This window comes from Podarcis melisellensis (assembly GCF_964234715.1).
Source record: "Podarcis melisellensis genome assembly, chromosome: 12".
In the NCBI taxonomy this organism is placed as follows: Eukaryota; Metazoa; Chordata; class Lepidosauria; order Squamata; family Lacertidae; genus Podarcis; species Podarcis melisellensis.
Genome location: NC_138544.1, coordinates 22,318,763 through 22,334,893, shown reverse-complemented (window position 1 = coordinate 22,334,893; position 16,131 = coordinate 22,318,763). Strand labels below are relative to the sequence as shown.

The window sequence follows — 16,131 nt, the reverse complement described above, 5'->3', positions numbered from 1 at the left end:
GCTGGCGGTGGGGCGGAGAGAACTTCTCCCCGCGCCAGCCTTCAGATGGCTGTCCTGAAGACTTGCGGTGGGAGGAGGGTTTTCCTTCCCACTGCCAACATTCAGAATGCTGTTCTGAATGTTGGCGGTGGGGAGGAAAAACCCTCCTCCCACCGCAAGCCCTGGGAACAGAGGAGAAGCGCTGCGCGCCTTCCCCCCTGTTCCCGTACCTGTCCTGAAGGCTTGCAGTGGGGAGAAAAGCCCTTCTCCGCACCGCCAGCCTGGCAAGCGGTCTCCATAGGAACACGCTAATTGATTTTCAATGCATTCCTATGGGAAACTGTGCTTCGCAAGACGAAAACTCGCAAGAAGAAAAAACTTGCGGAACGAATTAATTTCGTCTGGCGAGGCACCACTGTATCTACTTGCACTTCGATGTGTAGTGTGAGCTAAATAGCACTCGGCAGCCTCTGTGATGAGCAGCAATAATATGTTACAACTGCCATGTGGAGTCACTATGATTGTGGAAGAATGTTCAGAAGATTCTAAGGGACCACTGTAAAATACAACTCAGCCCGAAGAGGAATATAAACACCATCTATTAAAAATTAAGTATAGTGTCTGAAATACAGTAACTTTAAAACCTGCCATATTCCTAACAATAAACCTTCAATCAAGCAAGTAATGGGCAAACCCTAAAAACATGTTATCATATTAGAGGCTTTACACCAAGAAAGCACCATGACATACTCATCATGTTACACAATATACTGTCTCTCCTACCCAGTAAATTTATATTGATTGTAATGACAGTGATTTGTTAATTCAGAGTTCTATTTAAATGGAAGCTTTCCATTGCTGAAGTCAGCAGCCATGCCATTCATGTATCCAAGACTATGAAAACACACCGATTTTCTTTCCTAGAACAAGTATTAAACAGCCTGAAACACACAACTGCAATGTTTGACTTCATGAAATAAGTGCTTACTCAGCAAGCATACAGCAGGTAATGCATTATTCCACTTAAATTTAGTAGCACTTTATTATCCATTTTACACAAGAATCCATAACAGAAGCAAGTGTATTGTTCGACACACAGTGAAAACCCAGATATTGTGTCTGACCTCTGTCAGATGAATTAATAATTTCTTTAACAGTGACAAAGCATCATGAGGAAAACAAAACAATACAACATAGAAGGTAGCATTCTAATACTGAAGATCGCCTCTGACAAACAAATTGATAGGTACATTGAAAAGATGGGCATAAGATTAAAAAATGAGCAAATTCAGTTTTCCTCTGGACCAGGAATAAGAAAATTGAATTTATGAACATCATGGTGATACTAAAATATGGCATTCTTTGTTTGTTTTGTACCTATCTGAATCTCTGTTTCATTGAAAAGAACAGAATACTTCATACACACATTTTTTATAAATATATGTAATTGTGCAAAACAAGTGTACACACATGCATGCAGATGCAAATGCACACGCACAAAAAACTATGTAACACTGTGTGTGTACATGCACACTGCTCAAAATACATGACGTGTGCGGCTACTTTGCCCTCTGAGGCCTGGAGCAAGTGTTCCCAGTTGCCCCCCTCCTCTGCACGGGCCTGTTGCTAAACTGAATCTCCAAGTTCAGAAATTCAGAAATACTATGCCTATCCACAGCTGGCAGAAGAGGTTGAATGGCAGGGGTTTGTTATTTACTTTATGTTTTACAAAAATATATGTTATAATAAGCAAAATTCTAGGTGCCAACATCAGATTTTACAGCTCTATTGAGTGGGAGGATTTACAAGGTTCCCCAATACCGTCGCTGTAGCACAGTGTTATATCACAGAAACAAAACACAGAAGTTAGTAAAGCATTGATCTCTTACACAATGACATCAATATTTTCAGAACTTTCCCCGCCTGCAGGCAGAATGGCTCTCTCTACAAGCAATCTCTCTTCCACACACATATACATACAAATTTGCACACTTACGGTTTGAAACTTTTGTATTTAAAGTATTTTCTCCAGGCATATGCTTTGTATTGAAGAGCAGTCTATAACTTCATTTGGCACCAGCGCCAAAGGAAGGCTCTTGCATGGTTTCACCACAAATTCTGATCAAGAAACCCCAGTGTACTGTTTTTTGAAAACTTGTGGGTAGGCAGTTTCAGTGACCTAACTTGATAAACTACCATACATCTGAAAAGTAAGCTCTACTCCTAGGGTAGAGAACTTGTGGACATTCAGAGTGGTTGGACTATGAGTCCCATCATCTCTGTACCGACCAGGCTGGCTGGAGCTGGGAGTCCTATAATATATGGAGGTTCACTTGTCCCCCACTGCTTTAAATTCACTCAACAAACAAGCTAGTGATCTTTAAGGTGCCACAGCTTTCCTGCTTCTTGAAATACTTGTCATTCCCCCCCTTCATTTCTGTTACAGTTTCCTGGACAGAAAATTAAAATAGACATTTTACTAACCAAAACTGATACTTTCCTCACATTGTGGGTTTTATACCAGAAAATGTTACGTGTCACATAATATTTAAATGTGTAAGTGCATGTACACAGCCACATGAACACACACCCCTATACAGGCGATTATGTACAAGACTGGCTATTTGGTTACTAACCGAAAACAGGAAGCCTAAAAAATGAAAAATGAAAAGATAAATTTGTCTCTAAAGTATTGTTCAATATGCCGAACACATTATTTCCTTACAAATTGATCAAAAAGCTTCTCTTTCAAAAGGACATACAAGGCAAAATCTCCTTAGTTTTTAGTTACTGTCTTATTCATTATCACTCTGCACCAAATGAGGGCCAATGCACAATATATATTAGGGTAAATATCCCAGAGAGGTTTTAAAAGACAAGTATGCAAATTATTCATGGGATGAGAATCAGCTCCAGCAACCCCAAAACTGCTAGGACTCTTATGCTCCCTGTTCTCTTCCCAATCAGGAAATGCAGCTCCTGATACTTAACACCCCTTTGCCTATGTTCAAAAAGGGCATCATTATCAAAGGTTAAAATCAGCTGTCTCCAATGCCCTATGGACAGTGATGAAGAGGAAAAGGTGGACCATAGACAACTCTATGACATTAAATCCATCACCTAATGTTCTCCTTGATAGTTTAGTAAGGTGCCTTAATCATGACTGGACTGCCACACTTATCACTTATCTGTCCACGTTGTGACAGATAAAATGCAGGAAAACAAATGGTTTGTGGGGAGGGGTTCCCCACTGAATGTGGCTATGCCAGTTGGTTCACTGTTTAACTCAAGTGTTCTTGAAGAATTCATCTAACACAAATGGGTGGCGGTAGGGATTCATGCCTCTGAAAACGAGGGTTTTCTGTCATTCTGTGGCTTGGAAAACATCCTCAAGTACAATTAAACTAACTGGATGCACTTTTTGAATTTATTCATGAAGTAATTTACTGCAAGGGGACACAGGTGGCGCTGTGGTCTAAACCACTGAGCTTAGGGCTTGCCGATCAGAAGGTTGGCAGTTTGAATCCCCGCAATGGGGTGAGCTCCCGTTGTTCGGTCCCAGCTCTTGCCCACCTAGCAGTTCAAAAGCACGTCGAAGTGCAAGTAGATAAATAGGTACCACTCCGGCGGGAAGGTAAACGGCGTTTCCGTGCGCTGCTCTGGTTCACCAGGATGCCACATGACCCGGAAGCTGTCTGCGGACAAACGCCAGCTCCTTTGGCCTACAGATCAAGATGAGTGCCACAACCCCAGAGTCATCTGCGACTGGACCTAACGGTCAGGGGTATCTTTACCTTTAATTTCCTGCAAGCAAGACACGGCAGTCTCTATTAAAAGAAAATGAGTTCCATTGAAATCAGTGGGATAAGTTAGTCATTAGTAATTTGATGCCACAATAATTTCCACAGGACTTAAACATGACCAACTTATTCTGGACTGGGACACATAATTATTACATCCAGGCTGCAATTCTATGCAGACTCAGGTGGGAGTAACCCAGTTTAAACACAGTGGGTGTAATTCCACACAAACACGCTTAGGATTGCACTAACAGTTAATGAAACATGTTTTCTGAATGTGGCAGATTATCATTAACAGCTCAATAGTAACTAACCGTGTTTAATACTAAATGTTCACCAGCGTGCCGTGTGTTTGACTGTGAACCAGGCCACAATCAGGGCATGCCACTTTTCTACCTTGTGCATAAAATGCAGTATTCATGCTTAAAATCCTACCTTGTGTCCCTAGTATACTTTTTAAGCAAGAAACTTCACTGAATTATTATTTCAAAAGAGATGTGTTACTCTATAAAGACAACAGCCAGACACCAAAAAATTACGTTACACATGTCCAAGTGCCTGGGCTGAATAATGCCTCTACAACCCATGTAACAAACCACTTTTGAAAGTCCCTGAAATTTCATGATTTGCTATATAATAGGGAACACTTCACCTATAATATAGGCCCAGAAGACACAAAACTACCGTAGTTGCATGGGTTTTTTAAAATAAAAATCCTAGCCCATACAAATTAACCCTTCAACTCATAGGCATTAAACTAGGGACTTGTAAGCATGACAACTCCAAGCCTTTCAATAAAGTCTTCCACAATTCAAAACACCTTAAGCCACTTTACGAAGTGGATCGATTGTGCTATTATCCCATATGTAGACTCTTAATATACTAGAGAGAAATCAAACCACACTTAAAAAAGGGAATCTGAAAATTGGGGAACTACAAGGTTCGTGTAATCTCAAACTGTTCTCTAAACAACGGGGTGTTCTCAGTACTTAGGAGGCAGCTTCTAGTTTGGTTTAAAAAAAGAAAAAAGCAGGAACAGAAACGATGAGTAAGCAGATGTCACAAAACTTCATTTCTGAATTTGGCAACGGGAAAACATTATTGCCTAAGGCCACAATCCTGTATCCAACTGCCTAGAAATAAGCAGTGCTGGACTCAATATGACTGAGTAGGCATGTATAGGACTGATCTGTAAGGCATGTGTGTGTATGTGTGTGTATACAGTGGTACCTCGGGTTAAGTACTTAATTCGTTCCGGAGGTCCGTTCTTTACCTGAAACTGTTCTTAACCTGAAGCACCACTTTAGCTAATGGCGCCTCCCGCTGCTGCCGCGCCGCCGGAGCATGATTTCTGTTCTCATCCTGAAGCAAAGTTCTTAACTCGAGGTAATATTTGTGGGTTAGCAGAGTCTGTAACCTGAAGCGTATGTAACCCGAGGTACCACTGCATACCACACACACACACACAAGCACACACAAAACTTATTTGGTCACAAGGCCCACCAAACTCAACAGAACTGACTCCTGAGAAGACATGCATAGGATTCCACTGTCCAGAAGAGGGATATGAAAGTGAAACTACCATAAAACGCCAGAACTGAAGTTTTGTGGCGAGGCAACTAAGGAAAACCGAGCAGCTTGAGCCGGAGGAGCAAAGAAACAAGAGCGTCGGAGAAGAGGAGGGAAGGAAGGAAAAGTTCTACTAGCTTCACCTATGAGCAGATTAGGAGGGGGTGGTGAAAACAACGCCCACATGAGCAGCTCCCGTCCTCTCTCTCTCTCTCTCTCTTGGAAACCAGCTGAGGGTGAGAAACTCGGCAACCACCAAACTAGCAGCAGCAGCGGCGCCAGGAAGCGCCTCCCCGCAACCTGCTTCTAGAAACGGGCGAGCAGGAGGGTGGAAGAGGAGCGGCCTTTGACGTTGCAGGCCTCAAAAAGAGCCACTTCCTCCCCTTCTCCGGCTGCCCTTCAGTGACAGCCGGGAATGGAGGAAGCCGTGAGGGGACGGAAGCGGGGAGGAAGGACGGAAGGAAAGCTGCAGCCGAGGAGGCGGCCATTTGGGAACGGGAAGGGGGTGGGGATGTGGCTGGGTGCGGGCGGCTTTCGTCGGCTTTTACCTGCTGCCGTTGGTGCAGGGGCGCTGGAGAAAGCGGCTCTGCCTGCCTGCCTCCTCCCCTCCTTGCCCGCGTCCCTCCCTCTCTCCCTCAAAAGCCTTCCCCCCACGGCCCGCCAGGCTGAGGGAAAAGAGGAAGGAGGCCCAGCAACCACCTTCCTCGGAGCCTTGCGCCGGTAGCCGAGTTCAACCGCCGCCCCCTCGCCTCTTGCACGCAGGCGCCCGCCTTCGCTGAGGGGAAGCGGAGGCCGCCCACACCGCGCGGCGACGGCGCGCTGGCCTAGATCCGGCGGCTGCTCGGAGCGGGGCGCTTTCGGGACGCCCGTCGGTCTGAGGGGCCCGGGGACTCGGGCGAGGGACAGGCCGGGAGCGGAGGGAGACGCGGGAAAGACGCTGGGGGCTTGTCGGCGCGTGTGAGGCGTTTGGGAGAAGAGGGGAGTCCGCGGCTTCCTCGCCGCGAAACGGTCAGCTCAGCGCCTTAGACTAACCTTTCAGTTGGATAAAACGTAAAGGGAAAGCCAGGGGCAGCTCTCCGTTGACTTGGAGGCCACTGAGTCGAAGGGGACTTGCTGCCCGGTTACTGTGGAAGACGGTGCTGAGGAGACGAGCGTGTTTCCTTTATTGCCTTTGCCCTCGCCTCGCTTTCCACCCCAACCCCCGGAAATAAAAAAAGCAACTCCCCTACCCCAGAAAACCCCCCGCCTCAAATACAACTTTCAAGCTACTTTTTCTGGAACTTGCTTTAAATTGTTACTGCTTTTTTTTGTTCGTTTGCTTAAAGGTGAAGTGGCAGGAAGATTGTAAAGCAGGACTGAAATGCGGACTGAGCATGCGTCTCCCAGGGGTGCCGACTTGAATAAAATACTGTGGGGGCCCAGGTAAGCCCCACCCTTCATAATCGATGAATGGGAATGGCCATCAACTTTGTGGGGGGTTGGCCCCCTCAAATAATTTATTGTGGGGGCCAAAAAACCCAGCGCCCCTAGAAGTTCTATGCCATCTCCTATCATTTTGAAGCAGTGATTTCAGTGGGTCTACTTGAGCATGACATAAGTTTGATGCAACCCTGTGGTCCTAATGTTGGTATATTCTGCTCCCTTTCCACCAGTTCTTATTTATGACAGTTTAATGCAATGGTTCTCTCCCCCCACCCCGGGCCATACATCCAGAAAAAAAATTGCTTGCACCACACCAAAAATGGAATGCATTGGGAAACACAAATAGGATTGTCCTAAGTATCACTTCAAGGCCTTTGCTCTCATTTTGGAAAGCTATCCATATTCTGCAAATAAAATATTTTGATACTATACTACACATCCTTGAAATAATTCAAATGTTTCATTGATTGTCCTTCATTCTTCCCACTACATCCTCTCCTGCCACACTAGTGTGGTGCTCCACACCCTTCAAAAACCACTAGTTTAATGTTTTTACCGGTATGGGCCTACGGCCGTAATAAATATTGTTGTTGTTGTTTAATGAGACCATAGGTTAAAGGTAAAGGTACCCCTGACCATTAGGTCCAGTCACGGACAACTCGGGTTGCAGCGCTCATCTCGCTCTGTAGGCCGAGGGAGCCGGCGTTTGTCCACAGACAGCTTCTGGGTCATGTGGCCAGCATGACAGCTGCTTCTGGCAAACCAGAGCAGTGCACGGAAATGCCGTTTACCTTCCCGCCGGAGCGATACCTATTTATCTACTTGCAGTTTGACGTGCTTTCGAACTGCTAGGTGAGCAGGAGCTGGGACTGAACAACGGGAGCTCACCCCGTTGCGGGGATTCAAACCGCCAGCCTTCTGATTGGCAAGCTCTAGGCTCTGGTTTAGACCACAGTGCCGTCCACACATACCCTTTTACCATGTTTAATTAGGCTGCCTGCTCATTGATATTAAACATCAGGCAAAGTAATAAGGTAGCATTCTGCTTGTGATCAGCTTCATTTTTTGAGGGAAGACTCAATACACTTATTAGAGAGAAGCAGAGCTTTTTTTCAGCCAGAGCTCAGCTCTGGCACCTTTCAGGTGAGCGCCATTGTCATTCTAAGAGAACAAGGGAGAAGTTCCTGGTAAACTCCAGCACCTCTTTTCCTATAAAAATAACGCTGCAAAGAAGACACTGCTGATTTTAAAGAGCCTGCATCTCTGGAAGCGGATCAGGTGCAAAGTCCTGTGTGTAATTTATAAACTTGTCTCTCTGCCTCCTGAATGGGTGATATTCTATCTTTCGACAGGAGGCTGGACTTTGGTGGACAATATTGTTTACAGAACCGTTTGCAAAACATGGCATTCACTTCAAAAAGCAATAGTTTCCTACAGTCCATTTTTACTTACACTGATCTTCAGCATAGTAAATGATTTTGTTAGAAAGAATTATTATCTCTTCTCTGATCAGCCTACCACTGTTTCTGATCAAGACTGCTGACTGGTGTTTTACAGCAGCAGGTTTAAACATCCTGTTCTAATATAAGCACAGTAAAGTTAGGCTTATTTCTGGTAACAACAATTTAAAGTTGTTACCAACTGCTGAATATGCACAAGATTTCCTCCGTATTGGGACATTTTAATTTTAGCCTGCTTCCTGAAAGAAATAAGCCAGCCTTTCATTTGCAGATTCCACGGTATATCATTTAGTACGATATTGGACAGCTGGAATGTTCTTGGTGATAATTGTAGAAAATATTAATTCTGTGGAACCTAGTTCAACGTTTGGCCTTAAAATCATATTGATTAAATTAACTAGTGCATAGGTATCCTGCCGGCATGTGTACTAAAGGCAGAGGCAACCTTATCACTAAGGCAGGGTGAGGTAGTAACTGCAGATGCCAATTGTTCCTCTTGACTCTCCCAACCATTTTCATTTGTTAGTGGTATGCCCTGCATAACCAGTCTACTCCCTCATCTATATTTGACTCGTATTTTGTTAAAGAATGAACTTATGAATGTGACCTTATCAATGGCACCCAAACCTTAGGATCCAGCAGTATTCTCAGTGGGTGTGGTCCAAAATACTTACAGATAAAAGATCTTCAGAATAAGGGCTGAACTCGGAAAGACCCACAAGAGGGCTGTTTTGCTTTCTTTTTCCAACAGTAGTTTCCCCATGCTGTTTTGCATATCACTACAACATACCCACATTTCAACACGTTGGCAGGGGCATCACTATCCTAATGCAAACATAAAGCAGTATCTTGTGCTGCTTTCAGTCGTGGAACCAGTCACAATGTAATAAATGAGCTGTGTGTTTTGCCAACTTCAGTTGGAACTTGGCTGGGCTGCCTTTTTCTTACCTGGGAACTATGAATGTCTGCCTATGTGAGGTAGTGCTCAAATGGCATTCCCTTTCCCAACAAGAAAAACTAACTATGTCTTTAGTTTTAGTGGGTATATTGGGGTAGTGTTGTTCACTTTTAGTATGACGTTAACCAGAAGCAAGCATTGGAAATTGAAGCTTTTAATTTCAACTTCCTTGATTGCAGCTGTAGTCCCTCTTCAAAATATTAGTGACAAAATAATGGAAAGTATACCCCTCTCTACCAAAGCTTACTTTTCCCTCCTTCTAGCCTTAACTGCATAGGAGCGACAGAGGTTTAATTTGCAGTTGGTAGCTGCATTCCCCCAAGGACGCAATCAGTGAATGATACTAATTGGAAATGATCCATAAAAATAGAACAAGGCTGACCTTATGTATCCTAAGTTCAGATTTTACAGTCAGGCTAGTGATCCTGAAGACGTACTGAATAGGAATTATTTTGTCAACAAGATAGGTAGTAAACACATTGCTGTGGGCAGAATTTATCTAGGATTCCAGAGGCAGCTTGGAATTGCCATACTGTTTGTCACCCATTGTCATTTTAAAAGAATCTGTGCCACAAATGGCTGACTTTGGCGCTACATGGTTTCGCTGGCTACCTCCTGTTTATAAAGATTTACAGGGTCACTGCAATGTTAAGTGCAGATTTTGCTACTGGTGAACTTTACTGTGTGAAGTATTCAGGGCCTATTCATATTTTAAATTAACTTTACAATAATTGTTACCTTGATGTATTGAGCATTTCCTGAAGAACATTTTAGGATTCCAGAAGAACACATACCAATCCCTAATATAAACATATTAATTGGTATGGGATTGCTCCACTTAAATTGGCTATAAGCAACAATATTTCATTATGTTTCTTACTCATGAAAATAAGGTCTCTGTTGTTACCGCAATTACACTTCCACTGCTTGCCACCATAACCTGGTAACAGTAGCAGCAAAATATTTTTGTTCGGGGCTTTACATTATGTGGAATATTATACAACTATAATATGCTTGTTTTTATTTTTAGACAACCATTTCACTTTAAAATATTGTAAAGATTTAACTGAATTTTTTATTACAGTTTAGGTGTACAGCACGTGGGAAACACAGAACATAAACCCAAAGGCTGAGTCACATGTGAAATCTACATGAACAGCTAATATTTTATTTCAGTAAGAACTATGCAACTCAAGGTTTTTTGCATTCTAGTGGACTACATTAATGTGAATGTTACATGTGGATTAAAACGGCTACGTCAAGAACAATAACTTCCTCCAATAATCATAGAAGCCACAAGTAATCTGATGCAGGTATATGTTTAACCATAGGAAGACATGCATTTTAAGCACTACATGTTAAATTTTAGTTACTGACACCACTTGTGCCCTAGCTTTCCTCCAAGGAGTTCAAGGCAGCATATGTAGTTCTTCTCTCACACTTTTATCCTCACAACCACTCAGGTAGGTTAGGCTGACGGGGTTGTTGTGATGATAAATGGGAGTAGTGGAGAGAAACTTGCTTAGCACCTTGATATATTTGGAGGAAATGCTGCAATCCTAAGAATACATCATAGGGCATAACTTTCTTTGAAATCAATGGGACTTAATTCTGATTAAATTTGATTTTTGGTTGTTGTGACTCAGTGAGGATTTGAACCTATGCCTCCCTGGCCTGGGGTCTAACACTATAACCCAGGGAGGGGGAAAGTGTGGACTCCCAGATGTCACTGGACTTCTGTGGCCATTGCTAGTATTGCTGGTTAGGGGATGCTGTGAATTTTAGTCCAATGCTGCACCACGCATAACATGAAATTATCCTGCCTACCATTATTTGAAACCAACTAATCCACTCCCTTGAGTCAAATTGGCTGCTGACACTTTGTTTTCTTTGTTTAACCTTCATTTCTAGTGTAGAGCCACACATAGTTTTGACACCTAGAATGTGGTCATACCATCAGCCTACCTCCACTGCCACGTGGACAGAGTGTTTGTGAGCTTCCCACAGACATCTGAGAGAACAGAATGGAACATTGGCTCTCCTCGTGTTCTGATATGCCAGCCTTCCCGAGCTTGGTGTCCTCCCAATGTTTTGGACCACAAATCTCAACACTCATGAACTAGCCATGATGGCTGGACTGATAGGAGTTGGAGTCCAAACATCTGGAGGAGAGTAGATCAGAAAAAGCTGACATAGGCTTGTTTCTTCATTTTATCTGTCAGGTGTATTAGATCATGCTGGATAAGTTGTTGAAAGGAGTCAATGATGGAAGGAGCCAGGAATTAATGACATGCAAGCTCTACAATTTGTGTCAGCATTTATTGTAAATTACATGCTGATCAATAAACATTTTTTTTATTTAACTACATAATTGCTACTTGGTTGGTTTTGCCAAATAAAAGAAAATTTCCATTTAAGTTTTACCATAAATTTTGTGTTATATAAAATATTTGCTGTATGTATTCAAGGCTGTTATCTAGTGACAGAAAGAGACAATGCCTCGGGAAACATCTAATCAGCACTGCTGTTCTTGGCTCTCCTGGTCATTTGCATGTTCAGTTGTAAGAGTTCAGAAATAGGATTGTTAGACTCATATTTTAATGTCAATAATAATACGACCCTCTCAGATTTGCTTCGGTGACTGCAGAGTAAATTAAATATATTAACACCAGCTGGTTGGAAAACTACTCCTGAGAGTTACCATCAGTGGGTCAGAGGGAAGTTTTGAGTGGCACACTGCAAAGTTTGGTACTCTTCTACATTTGTATCAATAACTTAAATCACAGGTGGGAAATTTCTAGTCTGCAGGCAAATCTTAGCTCACAAGGCAATATCCTCCAAACCACAGCCGCCTAGCCCATTACTGGCGAAGGGGGGACAGCAGGGAATACAATGATGAAGCAGACTCCTGCAGCCATCAGGATCAAATCCTTCACTCATCAGCTTAAAGGGTTAAATCTTCCTTAGTTTGGCTAAGTTAGTTTGCACAGACCCCCTGACCACCATCAGGTCCCAAGGGAGGGTCACCCAGCACTCCATGATGCCTTCAGCGTTTAACTAACTTTATTTTTCTGTCTGACTCAAACTACAGTCCCCAACCCCACTCAGATCTTAGATCAATTCTCATTTGTTAACTTGGGGTGGAGATTCAGTAAGGAAAGGCTGAATCACATTTTCCTAATGACTCTTGCATTCCAGGGCTTCCAGCAAGAGTCAGACCTTTAAAAATATCGCCTTCTAAGTTGTTTCCAAAGTTCCCCACTTCCCTTAGCATAGAAAGAGACCACACTTGGTAAGTTAAAAATGATTTACTTACAAACTCTTCAAAGGTCATATTCATGTGCTTTTCCATACAGCAGCAAGACTAGTCAGGCAGTTCAACTTAGGCTCTAAAATTTGTAAATATTTCTAAATTATTTGTATAGAAACACAAAGATGGCCATTGGTCTAAGCTTGGAACACCCAGTTTAGACCTCCTCACTGGTAGGGTTCACGTGGTGGAAAAAGAGAACAAAAGAGTTTGTTAACCATCCCAAAGTGAGGGGGTGTGACCTAGCTCAGCCTGGCAAGACAGCTTACTCTATGGTCTTAACCCATTCATGCATTAACTGGAGTTAAGCATGTTGGTTATTTGAGGCTGATTTATTCCACATTAACAACAACAACAACAATTTCATGCTCCATCCATTTGACTGGGTTGCCCTAGCAACTCTAGGTGGCGTCTAACAATTAAAACATTAAGCACACTAAAACATCAAACAATAAAAGCTTCCCTATGCAGGGATGTCGGGTGTCTTCTAAAAGTCAGATAGTTGCTTATTTCCTTTTCAACAATGGAATCATTTGGAAAAGTCACAATTGGGTTGGATTTCAGTGATTCACATTTGGTATCTCTCTTGACTGGAGTCAGTAATGGGCTGGATAAAAGCCAATAAACTGAAGCTTCATCCAGATTATACAGATATGTTAAGTCTTAACAGTGAAGGGATAATGTCACTCAAGCAAGAAGTGAATATATAGCTTCCTTCAAATGAGATTGCATACCCCTTCAAAAAAGCCAGCCAGGCCTATGACTTGAGAGTACTTGTGAGCATGGCTTTGCTACTTGACTTCTAAGTGGCAGCTGTGACCAGGAGTGCTTTCTGTTACAATTGCAATTGTACTTGCTCTGAGCAACAGAGACCTCACTACTCTAATACATGCATTGAAAGGCTCTAGATCATGGGTGAGGTTTTTGGAATTCCTAGCAGTTCCAGCCAACATGGTCAATGGTCAGGGAAGATAGGATTTGTAAGCCAGCAATATCTGTAGGGTTATAAATTCCCTATCTCTGCCATAGATTATAATATTGCGTTTATTTCTTTATTCATACAATTTTTAAACTGAGCCTTGATCCAAACATAGATTTTATGGTGACGTACATAAGAATGCCAAATAACAGTGCAACGTATAAACAAACAAGAAAATAAAAACAATACAAGAAAATCTGAGAAGTTATGAACCAAAACTATTCAACCAGTATAAACAATGCAACAAATCTCTAAAGCCTGAGCTAACAGAAATCTCTTAACCTGGCTGTAATGCACTCTTCAGTGGCGCTGCCTTTGAATATACTTGGGAAAGTATAGTTGGTCCAAAATACTGTAGTTAGGCCCCTTCAAATAGTAACAAGAGAGAGAGGGATCCTATTCTGGAAGAGCTGCTTTGGCTATGATCTGTATTTTGGGCTTTTGGGCTTTAAAACTGTAAAGCCCTTTACAGTTGGGGCTCAGGTTACCTGAAGAAGCACCTCTTCCCATACACAGGGGTTGCCAATGTGGTGACCACCAGATGTTCCTAACCACAGCTGATGGGAGTTGGGGTCCAACAACATCTAGAAAGGACTACATTGGCTACTGCTGCTTCAAGACCTTATGAAGAGACTCTGTTAGGTGTACCACCACAACACTCTAGCAAAGGTAGAGAAAGAGGTAGTGGACTTCTGAGCTGTTTCAATAGCATTGCCCAAATTTTGGAGCCATCGGTCCAAAATAATCTTCCCCTTTTTAGGGAAATGATAAGCATTGCTCTTTTACAGAGGGCATTGACTAATTATAGCTGGACGCAGAATTGTTGTATTCTCTTGTTAAACCGATTGCTCTTGAGTGATTTAACACTTTTAGCATTGATGTTGCAACTGTTTGTATTTCCAGAATGGTTTATTGATTTTAATTATTTTGTTGTAAACTGCATCAAGAGCTCTGCTGGGATGAGGTGTAAAAATTGAAAAACAAATAAGCATAAAATAGACTGTGTTTGTAGCTGCTCCAATTCCCAAGAGGATCGGCATCACTTACATGTGCACTTAGACATATACATATGTAAATGTCCCTATTAATTCCTAAATGTGTCATTTTCTTTGGAAATGGTACAAAGCGGTCCTCAGATCATCAGTAAAACTGCTGCTTACCAACCCCATCTAGTACTTCCTACTGGAACCTATGAACTACCATTCATACCTTTGTGATTGTGAGTCTCGTATATTATACTGTACTTACTCCACTAGCTACATTGGTCCATCTAGCTCAGTATTGTAGACACCAACCTTTTGTAACCTGATGCCTTCACGTTTTTGTATTTTCTACAACTCCCATCAGCATGGCCAACGTTCAAGGATTACAGGAGGTGTGGTCCAATACGTCTGCAGGGCACAACACACAGGGAGGCTAGTCTATACTGACTGGCAACTGTCTCTCTCAGTTCTTTCTAGAGATGCAAAGGATTGAACACAGGGCATTTTGCATGCATTGATCTCTGGTCTTTCCTCAAAGATATTTAAAGGCATATTTTAAAATATTTTATATATATATATATATATATATATATATATATATATATATATGTAAATATATAATATGTATCCACTCTGAGACTCAGGTAAAAGTAATCAATTGCATTTTAAGAATGCATGAAAGCCCTGGTTATAGTTGCTCTGTTATGCTGTGCACAACTAAATCAAAGTCGTTGTTTTTAAAATCCAGTTCCAAAATTATAACAAGATATGCATTGATGGGCTCAAACCCACACAAAGTTTCAGTGATGTCAGTGAGTTTAACAAGTTGCAGGAGGTCCTCGATCAGGAAGAGACATAATAGGTAAATTTAGGGTATGAGGGTGAAGGAAGATAAGAGTGACAGTATTAGGAACACAAGTTTGCATATATTAAATAAGCATACCATCTGGAGGCTTTATATAGTATTTTTGGCTTTAATGTGATTGATCTGGCCTTTACATTTTTAATATATCTTTCAGATAAACAGGAATAAATTTAGGCTCCTTTTACTAAGTGACTACTGAGGTTTTTCTACCCCTAGTGAGGGGAATTAGAGGAACCAGACGCCAGAACTGTGGCTTCTAGTTCAGTTATGAAATCCTATCACAATCCTGAACCCTTGGATCTACCTGCCTGAAATTTATTGGGGTTAATCCCCTCTCGGAGGGCTGCTATGTCTGCAATTTTCATGCACCCATGTAAAAAAACAACAACAAAGAGTTGTGGAAAATTTGGTTTCCCAATACAAGTCAATGGGATAGCTGAAACTTCAGTTTTCCAGATATTGCTTGAGATTTGGGGTCTGAATCAAATAAGGGCCCAATCTGAAGTTCTGAACTGGGCTCTGAAGCGAAGCTGAGGGGTGAGCACACAGCCCTAAAATGTCATATTTTGCTTGCTTTGTGTTGAAATCCCCTCCTCAGTGAAGCCAGCAAATCTTGGATAGGGCTTTAAAATCATCTAAAACTACTGGGCGTATTTTTAAAAAGACTTTTCAGCAAACTGGCCTTACCATCAGGCAAAATGAGGCAAGTGTCTCAGGTAGCAGATGCTGCAGGGCAACATATCATCAGAGTCTTCTCAGCTAGGCTGCTGCCCACAGGTAAAGTGGATGATATTGTCTCACCACTA

General features: G+C 42.3%; 1 protein-coding gene and 1 long non-coding RNA gene across 12 annotated transcripts in view; one reads left to right on the top strand and one right to left on the bottom strand.

Annotated features, from left to right (window-relative positions):
- The window catches only part of TBC1D5 (TBC1 domain family member 5), a 264,700-nt gene extending 258,021 nt beyond the window's left edge, over positions 1 to 6,679 (bottom strand). For 6 of the 9 annotated variants that reach the window (XM_081883200.1, XM_081883206.1, XM_081883205.1 and 3 more), the window contains exon 1: positions 5,897 to 6,017. The gene's annotated coding sequence lies outside the window, so the exon portion shown is untranslated. Of the gene's footprint in view, positions 1 to 5,491; positions 5,623 to 5,896; positions 6,018 to 6,047; positions 6,167 to 6,380 lie in introns of those variants that run through there. The other 3 variants (XM_081883202.1, XM_081883203.1, XM_081883201.1) reach the window with 3 other exon arrangements.
- LOC309353848 lies at positions 5,459 to 11,605 on the top strand. Of its 3 annotated transcripts, none has more exons than XR_014162071.1 (3): positions 5,459 to 5,584; positions 6,674 to 6,770; positions 10,273 to 11,605. It is a non-coding gene; the product is annotated as an uncharacterized lncRNA (long non-coding RNA). The 3 variants fall into 3 exon arrangements; XR_014162072.1 differs by lacking the exon at positions 5,459 to 5,584 and adding an exon at positions 6,008 to 6,068; XR_014162073.1 differs by lacking the exon at positions 5,459 to 5,584 and adding an exon at positions 6,119 to 6,220.
- Positions 11,606 to 16,131: the final 4,526 nt, after the last annotated feature.